This window comes from Terrapene carolina, unplaced genomic scaffold (assembly GCF_002925995.2).
Source record: "Terrapene carolina triunguis isolate 2854851 unplaced genomic scaffold, T_m_triunguis-2.0 Scaffold789, whole genome shotgun sequence".
Taxonomy (NCBI): Eukaryota; Metazoa; Chordata; order Testudines; family Emydidae; genus Terrapene; species Terrapene triunguis.
This window is the reverse complement of record NW_020665140.1, coordinates 8,258,429-8,274,210: the sequence shown is the minus strand read 5'-3', so window position 1 is coordinate 8,274,210 and position 15,782 is coordinate 8,258,429. Positions and strand designations below refer to the sequence as shown.

At 46.2% G+C, this 15,782-nt stretch overlaps 1 protein-coding gene across 1 annotated transcript in view; it reads right to left on the bottom strand.

The window, feature by feature from the left end:
- WDFY3 (WD repeat and FYVE domain containing 3) overlaps nt 1-15,115 on the bottom strand; it is a 254,837-nt gene extending 239,722 nt beyond the window's left edge. The window contains exon 1 of the mRNA XM_029913674.1: nt 15,053-15,115. The gene's annotated coding sequence lies outside the window, so the exon portion shown is untranslated. The remainder of the gene's footprint in view (nt 1-15,052) is intronic.
- Nucleotides 15,116-15,782: the final 667 nt, after the last annotated feature.

Sequence of the window (15,782 nt, the reverse complement as noted above, 5' to 3'; positions counted from 1 at the left end):
CACACACACACACACACACACACACACACACACACACACAGCACTCCACAGGATTTTGCTAGAAAAAAGATTTGCTATTATGAATTTCTATGTTAGCAAAGCCTTTTCCTGAAAATACAACCCTAAACTATTCACCTTCTCTCTTGTACAACAGTGTACAACATTTTAAAAATAATGGTACATCAAATATGTTAATTACATTGCAAATGTAGAAATGCATCCTGGAATGACTACCTTATGGAGCTTGTTACTGCATTAATGCTTGAAAAATTATTTCAGTGTGTTTTTAAAAAAAAAAAAAAAGTCCAACAGGGAATCCAGCCATGTTTGGATGCAAAGGTCCTCAGGACAGCACCTGAGGAACTGGATTCCTCATAAGTAAGAAAATACTTCATTAGCTGTTTAGTTACTTGGTTTTATTCTTGTGTCTTATTTATGTTCCCCTCAGGTTTTGCAATTAAGCATTCTTCTGAGAATGCACTTTTGAAAAAGCAGTTTTATTATTTATAATTTAACCTTTGCTCATTAAAATATTGTATGTGATAAAACAAATGAGCAAGTTAAAAAAAAGTTGCTAGACCAGAACAGTGAAATCTGAACATGAATGAATGATACAACCTTTAAATATCCCTCACTAGGATTCTAGAGTGGTGTTAATGCAGCAACCAAGTTTGAGACAAGATTATTCTTAATCCCATCTCTCTACACTCCCTTCTCCAGTTTTCTTTCCAAAAAGCTGTGTGTGATTTGTAGGTGTTTCCTACATGACATAACTATCCTAAGCTAGAGAAACTATGGGAAGGAAGGTCCAGAGACTTTTGCTTACCATATCCTGTGATACCAATGTAACAAAGCTGAAGTGGTATGGCTATGTAACAAGATCATCTGGCCTATCCAAGATCATCCTCCAAGGGACAGTACAGGGGAAGAGAAGAAGAGGTAGACAGAAGAAGAGATGGATTGACAACATAAAAGACTGGACAGGAATGGACTTTGTGGAGACTCAAGCACTGATACACAATCATCAGGGGTGGAGACAATTGGTTGATTGCTCATCAATGATGGTGCCCCAACAACCAATGCGGTTATGGGAGTGATGATGATGATTCTTATTTTTAGCATAAAATTCTTATTTCCTCACCTCTGTGCTCTGTTTAGCTCTATTAATCCCTCGCAACCCACAAGGGAGAGGGATAGCTCAGTGGTTTGAGCATTGGCCTGCTAAACCCAGGTTGTGAGTTCAAGCCTTGAGGGGGCCATTTAGGGAACTGGGATAAAAAATTCTGTCTGGGGATTGGTCCTGCTTTGAGCAGGGGGTTGGACTAGATGATCTCCTGAGGGCCCTAACAACACCACTCTCAACTCCCCACTCACATACCCAGATCAAAATTGGCTACTTCATTGATTGTGTTGTTCATTTCCCCTTCAGGAACACTTAGCCCCATTGCTATCCTATTCCAAAGAGTAATTCCTTTTAAAAATAATTACTTAATACCGCAGGTTATTAGATGGGACAAAGAAGGATGAAAGGGGTCAGAAACTAAGGCAGGTATATTTGTGATGAGTACATTGATGAGGGCAGTAGAAACTTGGAAGAGAAGGATGTAGAGTATCTAAATGATTATGCAAATCTATTTACCTTAAAGTTACTTTAAAATAACCCTGCATATATTATACAAATACCTGCAATCTGGCTGGATAATAATGGCCTTCAGCCAGAGTACATGGATTTACATTTTGTATGGTTGAGAAATAACTGTACAGTCATAACGCAAACTTGTCTCTCATAACCAGAGTTCAAGGAATTGCATAAATTCAGAAGTAACTGCACAACTGTGGGTCATAAACTGTAGAAAAGAATAACTAAACTCTGATTTGCTGGGACAACTCAGTTTCAGTGTAGGATCCACACTCCTATCTCACAGCATTCTAAGCTTTCTTTTTTAAAGGAATAGTTAACACAATGCATTTGATTTAAAGTGTACTGGTGGTTACAAGATGGAATCTGTTGACAGCAACCTCTATCATAGGACAGAGGTATTAAATTTGTATAATCCTGATCCACGCCAGGTGACCTGGGAAAAGGAAATGAAGAGCAGCTTCTTACCAGCATTCCTGGGAGTCATATATGTAGTCCATGGATGACTTCTAAAACCGTACTCTATTAGTACTGAGATGCAAATACAAAATTTAATAAAATTTAATTCCAATAAAATCAGATGTGGGCAACAGCATGGACATCTGCCATTGTTTTTTACTCTTCCACAAACTGCAGTATACAATACTTGAAGTTCCAGCATTTACAGCAGCTATAGCAACATGCACTTGATTACCTCAAGACAGCTCTTCAAGAAATATTTTTGAGTCAAGAGAACAAGCTGCGGGCTAGCTTCACTGCTTCTAGACCATTTTAATTGGTGCTGCGAAGGGAGGCATAGGACAGAGAGTTTATTTCCAGATGATTGCCTTGTTGTTGAACCTGCCTTATATGGAAGTGTCAGTAGCAGACCTGATTTTTTCATATTTTAAAAACAAGAAGTGGCATGAAATATTCAGAGAATCCATGTTACCTAGGTCATATAATCTGCACACAAGTTTCTCTGCTGCCACTGTCTCCCCTCAAAAAGAGCTCCTAAACAACTTCGTTTGTAATTTTTCCAAAAACCATTCACACAGGAAATATGTGCCAGCAAGACACAGACCTAATAGGTCATGGGAAAGCTTTAGTGATTTCAGAAACAGAGACCAGGTTCTTGAAGATAAGCTTCAATAGAAATTCTTTTTGTACCTATACCTGTCATCCATAGATTAGAAGAAATCTAAAATGTGACACCATCAGTAGATAAATACAGTTACAAATGAACTGCAAATATTAAATTAGCCCTAGCATGTATTGCTCTTAATGAGATCATTCAAGTGAAACAGTGAACTTCTTGCTCTCTTGTATAATTGCAGTGTATGGTGTGTGGGAAAGTTTGTTTACTTAGAAGAATCTGGCAAGTTCTGCTTTAATCTCAGTTAAAACTAACCTAAAATTTAACCAGTTGTAGAGCCAATGACTACACCATCAACAATAGTCTGAAGTACAGTAGTTAGTGGCTCTTGTGCACCTCTATGTCACGAATACTCTTGTTGAACTCCTCTCTCTTAAACACAGGCAGTCAATCATAACTCTCCAAGACAGGCTGTCATGGTTTGCAATAGGAGGAACTACCTGTAAAAGATATCAACTCCGTAGAACAATGGAGCAGCTTGCAGCACCAAAGTGGATCAACTGATTATCTAACGTCTTGAAATCAGCAGGTTTGCCTGTAGTAACATCCACTGCTGGTCCATCTATTATTAAGCATGACTGATTGTCTTGGAGTGCAACAGCTGACAGATAAATGTTTGCAGACAGCATGTCTATGCCCTTCATTTGAACCAATGAGGTGGACAATGTCATCAGTTCATGCTCCAGAACAGCAGTTCTCTACCAGGAGTCTAGGGCCCCCGGTGGGAGGGGAGGATTGAGCAGGTTTCAGGGGGTCTGCCAAGCAGGGATGGCATTAGGCTCATTGGAGTCCAGGGCAGAAAGTCGAAGCTCCGCAGCGTAGGGCTGAAGCCCAGGACCCCAAGCCCCACCGCTCAGGTCTGAAGCCGAAGCCTAAGCAACTTAGCTTTATGGGACCCCATTGTGGTGTGAGGCCCCGGACAATTACTCTGCTTCCTACCCCCTAACGCCACTCCTGCCTTTTATATGCAGAAAAACAGTCATTGTGGAACAGGTGGGCTATTGAGTTTTTAATAGCATGTTGGGGGGGGGCGGGGAAGAGGGCTCAAAGAAAAAGGTTTAGAACCCCTGCTCTAGGACATACCTGAATTTACTTGCCAAGAAGATTCTTTGCCAGCGAGGAAACAGAGTATGTTTGTCTGCTTTCAAAATGCTTGCCTTTTTTTTTGTTTTTGTTTGTTTTTTGTTTGTTTTTTTAATTACAACTGTGAGAACTTCATTAAACATTTCCAACAATGAAACATGAGACGATAGCTAGGTAGCACTATTTCATCTTGCACACTTGTCTATCTTCTGATCTCTAGGAAATCTCATATCATAGGGTCCATACACAGCCGCAGCAGCTGACGGCACTGCCTTCCTCGTCCTAAGTCCAGTGGCCAGCCTGTATTCATGATAGCCCAAAAGAGAATGAAGTATCATCCAGAGCCCTTGCTATTGTTTACTTAGATACAAAATCATCTATTCCTTCTTGAAAGCCTTCTTTCCTTAAGAACCAGGCCTGTTTTTCCTGCCTGGGAATTAAGAAAAACTACCACCTGAGTAGTCCATAATGAGGAGAACAGAGGTTCTTTGTATCTGCAGAAAACTACTGAACTTTCTGGAGCTCTAATCCAAAAATGTGATATTCCCTTTGGAAAGAAAGACAAACGGTTGTCTGCTCTGCTGACCACCTCTGGAAGCATAAGCCTGCCCTCAAGCTAGATGTGGATCTAGTTATATCAAAAGTGGAGGCTCACTTGAACAACAATTCTGATTCTAGACAAGGTAACATCATGGCAAATTTTCAATGCTTTTCTTTGGCTGTAGGGAGTTTGGCAAACTTACGTAATCATCTGACAGCTGCTCTGGAGTTACACTCTGCATAGATGAAAGCCTGACGTGTGGCATCTTGAATCCCCACTAAACTTAAATTCAACCACTTTAACATGTTAAGGAACTGTGCCTTGCCTATGCTAGGCTTTTAAAATGTTAGTCAGCACATTAGCTAACATCCCACTTTAAATCCAAGTCTACACAAGGCCTCAATGAGTAGCTGTCTCTTTGCCTCTCTGTGTGAAGTCTGTCAGATCTTCCTCTGTGTGGGGATGGAGGAAATATTGCCAGGAGGTGGAGTTAAGAGTAAGGTCCAAAACATGGACAGGTAGGGAATATTTCCTGCATTAGGGAACTGTGGCTGCACCAAAGCAAGCAAGGGATGGGGACACAACACAGCCACTTTTTTCCTCAAATGTGTCTGCAGTAAGGCACAGAAGAAATCACACGGCAGAGCCTGTAAGTGGAGGATTTATTTTTGTTTTGCTTAAACTAAATAGCAGCCATTTAGAAAGAGGTGCAGATTCTGTTCTGTGCATACGGAAATGCAAGAGGAAAAAGGCACTAACACCAGCCTGCTCTGGTCTTTTGGGATAGAGGCAGTGTTGCTGTAGATGCTCAAGAGAAGGAGACAGAGCTGCCTAATGAGATGTGCCGGCAAGCACCTGAAGAGAGGTGGAAGCCAGCCTTAGAGCTGCTGGGACTCTAAGGGGCAGAGCTGCCTAAGCTCCAGCTATCTGTTCTTTTCTTCTGATCCCCACTGGTTCAAGAAAAATTCAAATCAAACATTTTACACACGTTTCAGAAAGCTGTAGCTATCTTCTTAATATGGCTCAAAAGTTCCTGACTTGAGTGCAAAATATTATCCTTAAAACTACATTCAAGTTTAATTTCCTAGTACTTTTTGTCATTTTTCTAAAAAAAAAAATAAAGGGTACCTTAAGCATTTAGCACACTTTTACCTATATTACAAGCTCTGCTTGTAATAAATTTAGGAGTCACACAGGATTTTTAAATTCTGTACAAGCAGGGATCAAAGTATGCAGAATTTTGAAATTCCTCATAAACTACTTAAGGATTTTATCATATTGTATACAGTCTCCAACACCAAAAAATACACTTTCTACACAGGTATTTGCCTATGAAGAGTTTTCTATGCAGATATTAAAACCACAGTTCAGGACATTAGCAAGAAGTTCCGCACACATGTGCAAAACAGTTCTTATTGTGTTGCTAATTGACTGTTTTCTTCTGACAAATCAGCGAAGAGACTATTTTCAGTAGAGATTAGCCATCTGGAAAGTTTCTAGGTATGAAGTTCAACATATGCAAAGTTCATTTTAATAATTTTAGCCTTTTTATAAACACTGCAGAAAGTATTTATTTCACCCTCATGTAACCTAAACACAAAAAACGGTTACCCACCTTTTTGTAACTATTGTTCTTCGAGACGTGCGCTGCGTGCATGCCAGCCGGAAGATTTTCCCCTAGCAGCGTCTGTAGGGTTGGCCTCGGCGCCCCTTGGAGTGGCGTCTACATGGCACCCTATATAGGGGCCCGCCGACCCTCCACCCCCTCAGTTCCTTCTTGCTGGCACTCTGTCGGAGGGGCAGGAGGGTGGGTATTGGAATGGACATGAACACCACATCTCGAAGAACAACAGTTACAAAAAGGTGGGTAACCGTTTTTTCTTCTTCAAGTGATTGTTCATGTCCATTCCAAGCAGGTGACTCACAAGCCTGAACCCAGGCGGTGGGGTCTGAGTTCACTGCGGATTGGAGCACTGCGCGGCCGAAAGCTGCATCATCTCTGCCCTGGTGCACGATGGCATAGTGCAACGTAAATGTGTGGATTGAGGACCACGTGGCAGCTCTGCGTATTTCCTGTGTCGGGACCTGATCCAGGAACGCAGCAGAGGACGCCTGCGCCCTTGTGGAGTAGGCCGTGATTGGCGGGGCAGGTACGTTAGCCCGACGGTAGCATTCTTGGATCTAGATCATGATCCATGAGGAGATCCGCTGTGACGAGACTGGGAGTCCCTTCATCCTATCAGCCATGGCAACAAAGAGTTGGGTTGATTTTCTGAATGGTTTGGTTCTTTCAATATAGAATGCCAGGGCCCTGCGGACATCCAGGGAACGCAGCCTACGCTCCTTGCCGGAGGAGTGTGGCTTCGATAGAACACAGGGAGAAAAATGTCTTGCCCCATGTGGAATTGGGAGACCACCTTCGGAAGGAACGCCGGGTGTGACCTGAGTTGGACTTTGTCTTTGTGGAAGACAGTATATGGAGGTTGGATGTCAGCGCTCTGAGTTCTGACTCCCTCCTGGCTGAGGTGATAGCCACTAGGAATGCGACCTTATATGAGAGATATAACAGAGAGCACGAAGCCAGAGGCTCAAAGGGGGGGCCCTGTGAGGGCGGAAAAGACCAAATTGGGGTCCCAAGCCGGGGCTGGTTGCCGAATGTGCGGGAACAGTCTGTCCAGGCCCTTGAGGAAGCGACCAACCAATGGGTTCGCGAAAACTGAACCACCTTCCGCTCATGGGTGGAATGCTGAGATGGCTGCCAAGTGGACCTGAACCGAAGAGAGGGAAAGTCCTAGCTGTCCCAAATGAAGCAAGTAGTCAAGGATGAAAGGGATCGGGGTGAGCAATGGAGCCTGTCCCTGCTGTTCGGCCCAGATGGAGAAGCGCTTCCACCTGGACATGTATGTGGCCCTGGTGGAGGGTTTTCTGCTACCGAGAAGGACTTGCCTGACCTGCTGAGAGCATTGCATCTCCACTGGGTTTAGCCATGGAGCATCCAGGCTGTGAGGTGGAGTGACGCCAGGTTCGGGTGACGGAGATGGCCCCGATCCTGCGAGATCAAGTCTGGGAGCAGGGGCAGCATGAGGGGTGCCCGTGTGGACATGTGCAGGAGCGACGTGTACCACTGTTGGCGCGGCCATGCCGGCGCTATCAGGATGACACGAGCGTGCTCCCTGCGGACCTTGAGGAGTACCCTGTGAACCATGGGAATCGGGGGGAAGGCGTAAAGCAGGCCGCCTTCCCACGAGAGGAGGAAGGCATCCGTCAGAGACCCTGGACTGTGCCCCATGAGGGAGCAGAAACATTGACACTTCCTGTTTTCTCTTGAGGCAAACAGGTCTATCTGGGGATAGCCCCAGAGACAGAAAATTGAGCGTACTACATCTTGGTGAATGGACCACTCATGACCATGGAACGAGCAGCTGAGGGAGTCCGCCAGTCCGTTCTGCTCTCCCGGGAGGTAGGATGCTGTCAGGTGAATTGCGTTCCATACGCAAAAGTCCCATAACGTGAGGGCTTCCCGGCACAGGGGAAAGGAGCGTGCACCTCCCTGTTTGTTGATATAGAACATCGCCGATGTATTGTCCGTAAGGACTGAAACGCACCTGCCCGCCAGGTGAGATTTGAAGGTCAGGCAGGCTAGACGCACCGCTCGTAGCTCCCTGACGTTGATGTGTAAGGAAAGGTCCTCTGGTGACCAAAGGCCTTGGGTCCTGACATTCCCCAGATGCGCTCCCCACCCCAGATCCGATGCGTCTGTTACTAAGGATAGGGAGGGCTGGGGGCTGACAAAGGGTACTCCCAAGCAGACCTCCCACAGATCGAGCCACCACTGGAGGGAATCCAGGACTGTTCAGGGGAGCTTCACCACAGAGTCTAGGGCGTTCCTGGCTGGCCGGTACACAGTCGCCAACAAGGACTGGAGAGGGCGCAGCCTGAGCCTGGCATGGCTCACCCCATAGGTGCACGCCGCCATGTGACCCATTAACTTGAGGCAGTTTCTTGCTGTGGTGGTCGGGATGCGTTGGAGACCGAGAATGATTTCGGACATGGACCGGAACCTAGACTCCGGTAGGTACGCTCTGGAGTGTGTCGAGTCCAGAACTGCCCCTATAAATTCTATCCTCTGGGTGGGAGGCAGGGTTGACTTGGCCTCGTTTAGCAGGAGGCCGAGCTCGAGGAAGGTCCATCTGATGAAGACCACCTGAGCCTCCACCTGTGCCTTGGCATGGCCCTTGATGAGCCAATCATCCAGGTAGGGGAACACCTGAATCCCCTGCTTGTGCAGGAAGGTTGCCACGACTGCCATGCACTTTATGAAGACCCTTGGGGCTGCTGACAGGCCGAAAGGCAGAACTGTGAACTGAAGATGGGCATTGCCCATGACAAATCTGAGGTAATGCCTGTGTTGGGGGATTATTGCAATATGAAAATACACGTCCTTCAAGTCGAGGGCGGCATACCAGTCCCCTGGATCCAAGGAGGGAATGATAGAGGACAGTGAGATCATGCGGAACTTGAGCTTCTTTACAAATTTGTTCAGACGCCGCAAGTCCAGAATACATCTGAGGCCCCCTTTCACCTTCGGTATTAGGAAATAACGGGAGTAGAAGCCCCTGCCCCTGAGCTCCTGAGGAACTTCCTCCACTGCCCCTGCTGCAAGGAAGGACTGCACTTCCTGAATTAGAAGTTGCTCGTGAGAGGGGTCCCTGAAGAGGGATGGGGAGGGGGGCTGATGGTGGGAGGGAGGAGAACTGGGTAGAATATCCCCTCTCTACCGTGCAAAGCACCCAACTGTCTGATGTGATTCGGGACCAGGCACGATAAAAGGGGGACAGACGTGACAAAAAGGTACGGTTGGTAGGATCCAGAGTCCTGACCGGTAGGTCGTCCCCGACCGTGCCATCAAATTGGGGGTCTAGGCCCCGATGGTGGCCGGATGACTGTTGTTGTTGCCTCCTTCTGCCGTTCCTGCCTCGCCTGCACAAGGCATCCGTGCGGTTCTGAGGCTGGTAAGGTCGTGGGGCCGGTTGCAGCCTGAACTGCCTACGCTGGGGGACTGGGGCGTGCAAGCCCAGCGAGCGAAGGGTAGCCCTCGAGTCCTTTAGGCTACGTAGCCTCTTGTCCGTCTTTTCAAAGAAGAGCATGGGCCCTTCGAAGGGGAGGTCCTGGATAGTCTGTTGGACCTCATGTGGAAGGCCTGAGACCTCAAGCCAGGCTCCCCGCCTCATAACCAGCCCAGTCGCCAGTGTGCAGGAGGCTGCATCCGCCGCATCCAGGGCTGCCTGGAGGGATGCCCAGGAGATTAACTTCCCCGCCTCAACTAGAGCCGAAAACTATGTTCGCGATTCCTGGGGAAGAAGTTCAGCGAACTTAGACAATGCCATACCGGCTCACTATTGCCTGTTGGCTATACGTAATTGCAGTCCCCCTGTTGAATTCACCTTTCTGCCAAACAGGTCCAACTTTCTGGCCTCCCTGTTCTTCAGTGTAGACCCTTGGAACCTCTGGCGCGCCCTTTGGTTGGCAGCATCCACTACTAGAGAGTCCGGGGGAGGGTGGGCATACAGATGCTCACGGCCCTTGGAGGGCACAAAGTAGCGCCTCTCTGTCTTTTTGGCCGTGGGGGCCAATGAAGCTGGCATCTGCCACAAAGTGCGGGACGTGTCAGCTATCGTTTTGATCAACGGTAGGGCTACCCTGGATGGGCCCGAAGGGGCTAGAATGTCCACTACCGGATCCACATCCACCTCCGCTTGGATCGCCAGGCTCTGGGCTGCACGCTTAAGTAGCTGCTGGAGCACCCGGTTGTCCTCTAGGGCCGGTGCCATTGAGGTATCCGCAACCGCCTCATCTGGAGAGGGAGAGGAGGAGATCACCTGCAATGGGCCTTCCTCTGCCCCCTCAGTCTCTGCAGGGGGCTGCAGCACATGGTACTGCGGTTGCGTGGCTGGTGCGGGCGCGAGATGCGGCACCGCGGCCAGTACCGGGGTCGACACCGAACGACGAGGCGTGCTGGGCAGTGCCTGCGGTGTCGGAACCATGATCCCCGCTGGTGTATGGCTAGGGGGTGCTGGGCTTTGTTGCGGCACACCCGTCGGACGGCGGTGCCGGTGGTGGAGGCATTTGCGCCGGAGCCACCGACGTCGAGGAGACCGATGCGGACCTGGAGCGAGGGCCGTATGCTTGTCCCATGGACTGATGATAGGCCCAGGGAGTCCAGAATGGCCACTGGGAGGGCGGTTGCCACTGCTGTTGCCACTGCGGCAGGTAAGGTTGTTGGCTCGCCTGTGAAGCCGACCTCCTGCTCCTCGATCTACTGGAGTGGTAGGACTCCGGCTCCGAATCTGAGGTCTCCGAATAGGAGGACCTAGGGGGAGCAGTACCCACTGCCGCCGGGGAGCAGTGCCGCTGGGCCGGAGAACGCTCTCTCTGCACCATGCCGCTGGGGCAGCGCGGGGCAGGGACTGAGGCGACATCATGGCTGGCTTGCCCCGTGATTGCATTGGGGGTCAGGCCATGGTCGGTGGTTCTTTCCACTGGTGCGGAGAGGCCGGAACCGGGAGGCTTAATAAGTCAGAGGCCACCTCGAACGCCTCCGGCGTCGATGGGAGACGCACATCCTCACTGAGATCCGGGGATCTCGACCGGTCCGGACTCGACCGCACCCTCTCTGGGGCAGGAGTCGACGGACCAATGGGAGGATGAGTTTGTGGCACGGCATGTCCCCCCCGCACTCGTGGACGGCGCCGGCCCTTTAAGGTCCCGGTGGGGTGATCGGCCCCTCACCGGCCTCTTCTTTTTAGCGGGCACCCGGAGACGATGAACAGTGCCTTACAGAGGCCGATTTTCTATGTCCCGACTCCCTCCGGTGCTGGGGCTTGGAGGTTTTGGCCTGGGCCTCCTGTCTTGTTACCAGTGCCAGGGCACTGCGCACCGAGGATGAGGTGCCGGGTCGGCCGGCTCAGGGTCCGAATGTGGCCGCAGGGCCGCCTCCATCAGGAGCACTTTGAGTCTCTGCTCTCTGTCCTTAAGAATCCTGGGACGAAATCCCCTGCAGATACTGCACTGGTCTCTTTGGTGGCTCTCTCCGAGGCACCTTAAGCAGGAAGAGTGCGGGTCACTCTTCGGCATAAACTTCCCGCAGTCCTTGCAGAGTTTAAACCCTGGGGACCCAGGCATGCCCCAGCGGGGCGACGAGTACGTTGGGGGAAAGCCCCCACCAACAACTATCTACAACTAACTCTAATTCTAACTAAACTATATACACTGAAAACAGGACACTGCTAAGTTTGCTGTAAGAGCGAGCAAAGTTCCAGCTAGCCGTCACCGGCGGTAAGAAGGAACTGAGGGGGTGGAGGGTCGGCGGGCCCCTATAAAGGGCGCCATGGAGGCGCCACTCCAGGGGGTGCCGAGGCCAACCCTACGGACGCTGCTAGGGGAAAATCTTCTGGCTGGCGTGCACGCGGCACGCACACACCTGCTTGGAATGGACATGAACAATCACTCAAAGAAGAACTATCATTTTGTTTTCCAAAAAAGGAATGACCTTTTGGCTGAGATAAACAAAAGGCTTTTGTCCAAACAGGAATTTTTTCTAGGATAACAAATCACTGCTGGAAGTGGGGAAGAGACATAATGAAAGTAACACCATAACTTTAAACAAAGCATTTGCTACCACAAAATGTTTTGTTAATTTTTTAAAATAAATAATTTATGCTCTGATCACCTGAATCCAATTCAGGAAAGATGGTGGGAATGTATAAATACCATTTTTATTTTTATTTTTTTAAAGTGTACCATAAAAAGACGACCATTAACAGAAATAGTTATTTTGTGCTGGTGTAATCCTGTAAACGCTGCAAATTTGGGCTAATAGGGGTTTTCCCTGCTGTTTGGTCTTTTCTAGTATGCCACATCACTTTTCTGTGCGGTAGAAGAGTGTCACATACTGTGTCATACTACAGAATTCATGTGATAAAAAAGGTTTTCTTCTTTTGATCTGCAAAGAATCTGTGTATCACATGTGGTACCTATGAGCCTTGGCAGTTACTATTTGATATCTATAACATTCACTTACACTGGTACTGAAGGAACATTAATTTAGCCCATTTGTAACATTTAATACACATTGACTGGAGTAAGGTTACCAACAGGCAATAAAGTGGTGACATTTATTTTAACATTGCTGCCATAGTGGCTCTCAGCATGTCCTTTATAAACGCTGTAAAAATTCAATTATCTGGCCAGGAACATTTTATTATTATTGCACACCTCCTTTTACTTTACTTTACTTACCAGGTTCCCAACAAATCTGTTTTGCCATATTTAATTTACATGAGCAAAATTAAGTGTTACTGAGTTAGATGCTTATATAAGCTCCTCTTTGACTTCACATGCTAAGAAAAAATCTATCAGGTGAAAAATCCATTTAATCCCCTTTAGTATTTCAAAAGTGTAAATTACACTAGCTAAATATTCAGCTTTTAAAAAGAAGCCATTATGTAGACTATCCTATTTGCACTAGGACTATGTTAATAATAAGAAAAATCCACATTAAAGGTCTAGCAATATTACAATGAATCCAAAGAAATTGAGACCTAAACACAAAATCCCAGTGGAACCTAAACTCAATGGGACTTTTACATTAACAACTTGGATGCTGGAATAGACAGCATACTTATAAAACCTGCAGATAATACCAACCTAGAAGGGGCTGCAAGCACTTTAAAATTTAAAAAATGACCAAGACAAATTGGTCTGAAATCAAGATGAAATTCAGTAAAGACAAATACAAAGACAATACTTAGGAAGGAAAAATCAAATATACAAATATAAAATGGGGAATAACTGGCTAGCCAGCAGTACTGCAAAAAAGGATCAGTGGATCACAAACTGAATATCAATCAGTGTGATGTTGAGAAAAAGGCAATGTCATTCTGGGGTATATTAACAGGAATGTCATACATAACACATAGGAGGTTATTGTTCCGCTCTACTCAGAATTGGAGAGACCTCAGCTGAAGTACAATGTCCAGTTTTGGGCACCACACTGTATGACAGATATGAACAAATTAGAGAGACTCCATAGGAGAGAAACAAGAGGTTTGGGGTACATTAACACCAAAAAGACCTGCGGCAGTCTCAGCCTGGGTTAACTGATTTTGGCTCACACCACAGAGCTAAAAATAGCAGTATAGATGTTTGGGCTCAGCTTCAAAACCCTCACCCCTTGACAGGTTTCAGAGCCCAGGCTCCAACCCAAGCGCCTACGCTGCCCTTTTTAGACCTGCCGCATGAGCCCAAGTCAGTTGACCTGGGCTCTGAGACTTGCTACTGTGGGTTTTTCTTTTTGCTGTGTAGACATACCCTTAGAAAACATGATGTATGAGGAAAGGTTGAAAGAACTGGGCATGTTTAGTCTAGAGATGAGAAGGCTGAGGGGAAATATGAAAAGAGTCTTCAGACCTTTAAAGGGTTTACATGAAGAGGACTATGATCAATTGTTCTTTGTGTCCCCTGAGGGTATGACAAGAAGTAATGGGCTTAATTTACAGCAAGGGAGATTTAGGTTAGATATTAGGAAAAAACTTTCTAACTGTAAGGATAAACTATGGAATAGATTACATAAGGAGGTTGCCGAGTCCCTGTCATTGGAGGTTTTTAAGTACAAGTTAAACAAACACCTGTCATGGAAGGTCTAAGTATACTTAATCCTGTCTCAGCATGGGAGGATAGAGTAGATGACGTCCAGCCCTACGTTTAAATGATTCTAAATAAAAACCAAGCTCCTTACGTCAAAGAGAAGATATATCAAAGAAATATTAAGATTCCCACAGTATAGGCATTTCCTGTCTTCTCTTTTCTTTATACATAGATTATTATAGACAGGAGCAGAAGAAACTTCTCAAAATTAGGGGTACAAGTTGGTAAGCAAACAATACCATGTGTCCACAGGGTATTCCATTAGCATTGCTGCCCGTCAATTAAGAATTTCAGAGTCTAACCCAACAGCCCTGGATCACTGGCTTTGAGCATGTAGAAGTTTAAATGCAGTGTAATATGTTAAGTCGGGGTCGGCAACCTTTCAGAAGTGGTGTGCCGAGTCTTCATTTATTCACTCTAATTTAAGGTTTCGCGTGCCAGTAATACATTTTAATGTTTTTAGAAGGTCTCTTTCTATAAGTCTAACTAAACTATTGTTGTATGTAAAGTAAATAAGGTTTCTAAAACGTTTAAGAAGCTTCATTTAAAATTAAATTAAAATGCAGAACCCCCCCAGACCGGTGGCCAGGACCCAGGCAGTGTGAGTGCCACTGAAAATCAGCTTGCGTGCCGCCTTCGGCACGCGTGCCATAGGTTACCTACCCCGTGTTAAGTGAATAACTGCAGACTTAACTATGCATTTCTAATGCTTTTATAGGACTAAATTAGCACCGTAACCTTACTTAAGTGTTTTGGTACACCAATTTTAGATTTTCTGTGTTTGAAGTTGATACACTTTTCCCTTCTCTCTGACAGACAAAGTCCTTAGAGCTCCAGACTGCATGCAAAACCAGTCAAACAACTGCTTGTGGCAATTACAAAGCCAAAGCAATTCTAGCAAAAGCTTTTTAAACACACACAGCTTCCCTTCCCAGTCCCAGTCACTGACCTCTATAGCATTCCTGGATCACAGGTATTAACTTCATGAGAACATGGTCCATTCCTCTCCCAGGATTTTCTTCAAGACCAAAACTGTGCTCCCACTAGTTAACACAAAAATAAAATAGAAAAAGGTTAGTATTAAAACCACCGCCACTAGCACCACACTAGTGTCTTGCCATTTTGACAGCGGCATCTGCCGGAACTGCTTGAATGGTCACAAACCAAAGACGTCTTTTATTTGGTCTCTTGCACAAAATTTTAATGAAGAACATGTTCACAGTCACTACACGTAATGAACGGCAAGACCTCACTAAGAAAATAAAATTGACTGTGAACACCTGAGCAGCAAAAAGAGTTATCTTGCTTGTCAAGCCCAAATTTCTGTTTTAATTAATATAGTAGCAATCTGTGACTAGCAAGAATATTACACATAGGGAGTAAATGAGGTCTGATAGTTATAGCAGACAAATGGGAACCAGGAGACGTGGGTCCTATTTCCAACTCTGCCACCGATTCCTTGTGACATTCAAGAATGCTGCCTATCTTTTGCAATTTGCCCAACTGCAAAATGGGTATCAGGTTCCCTCCTAAGATTTTATAGACAGGTGGAAACAAGCCAACACATCATTGGTCACCCAAAACTAAGGTAGCTGAAAAAAATTAAAAATACAGTTCAAAAATATTTGTTTTGCTATTACTTTACACACAATTAAAGCTTAAAGGAACAGGAAAACTTT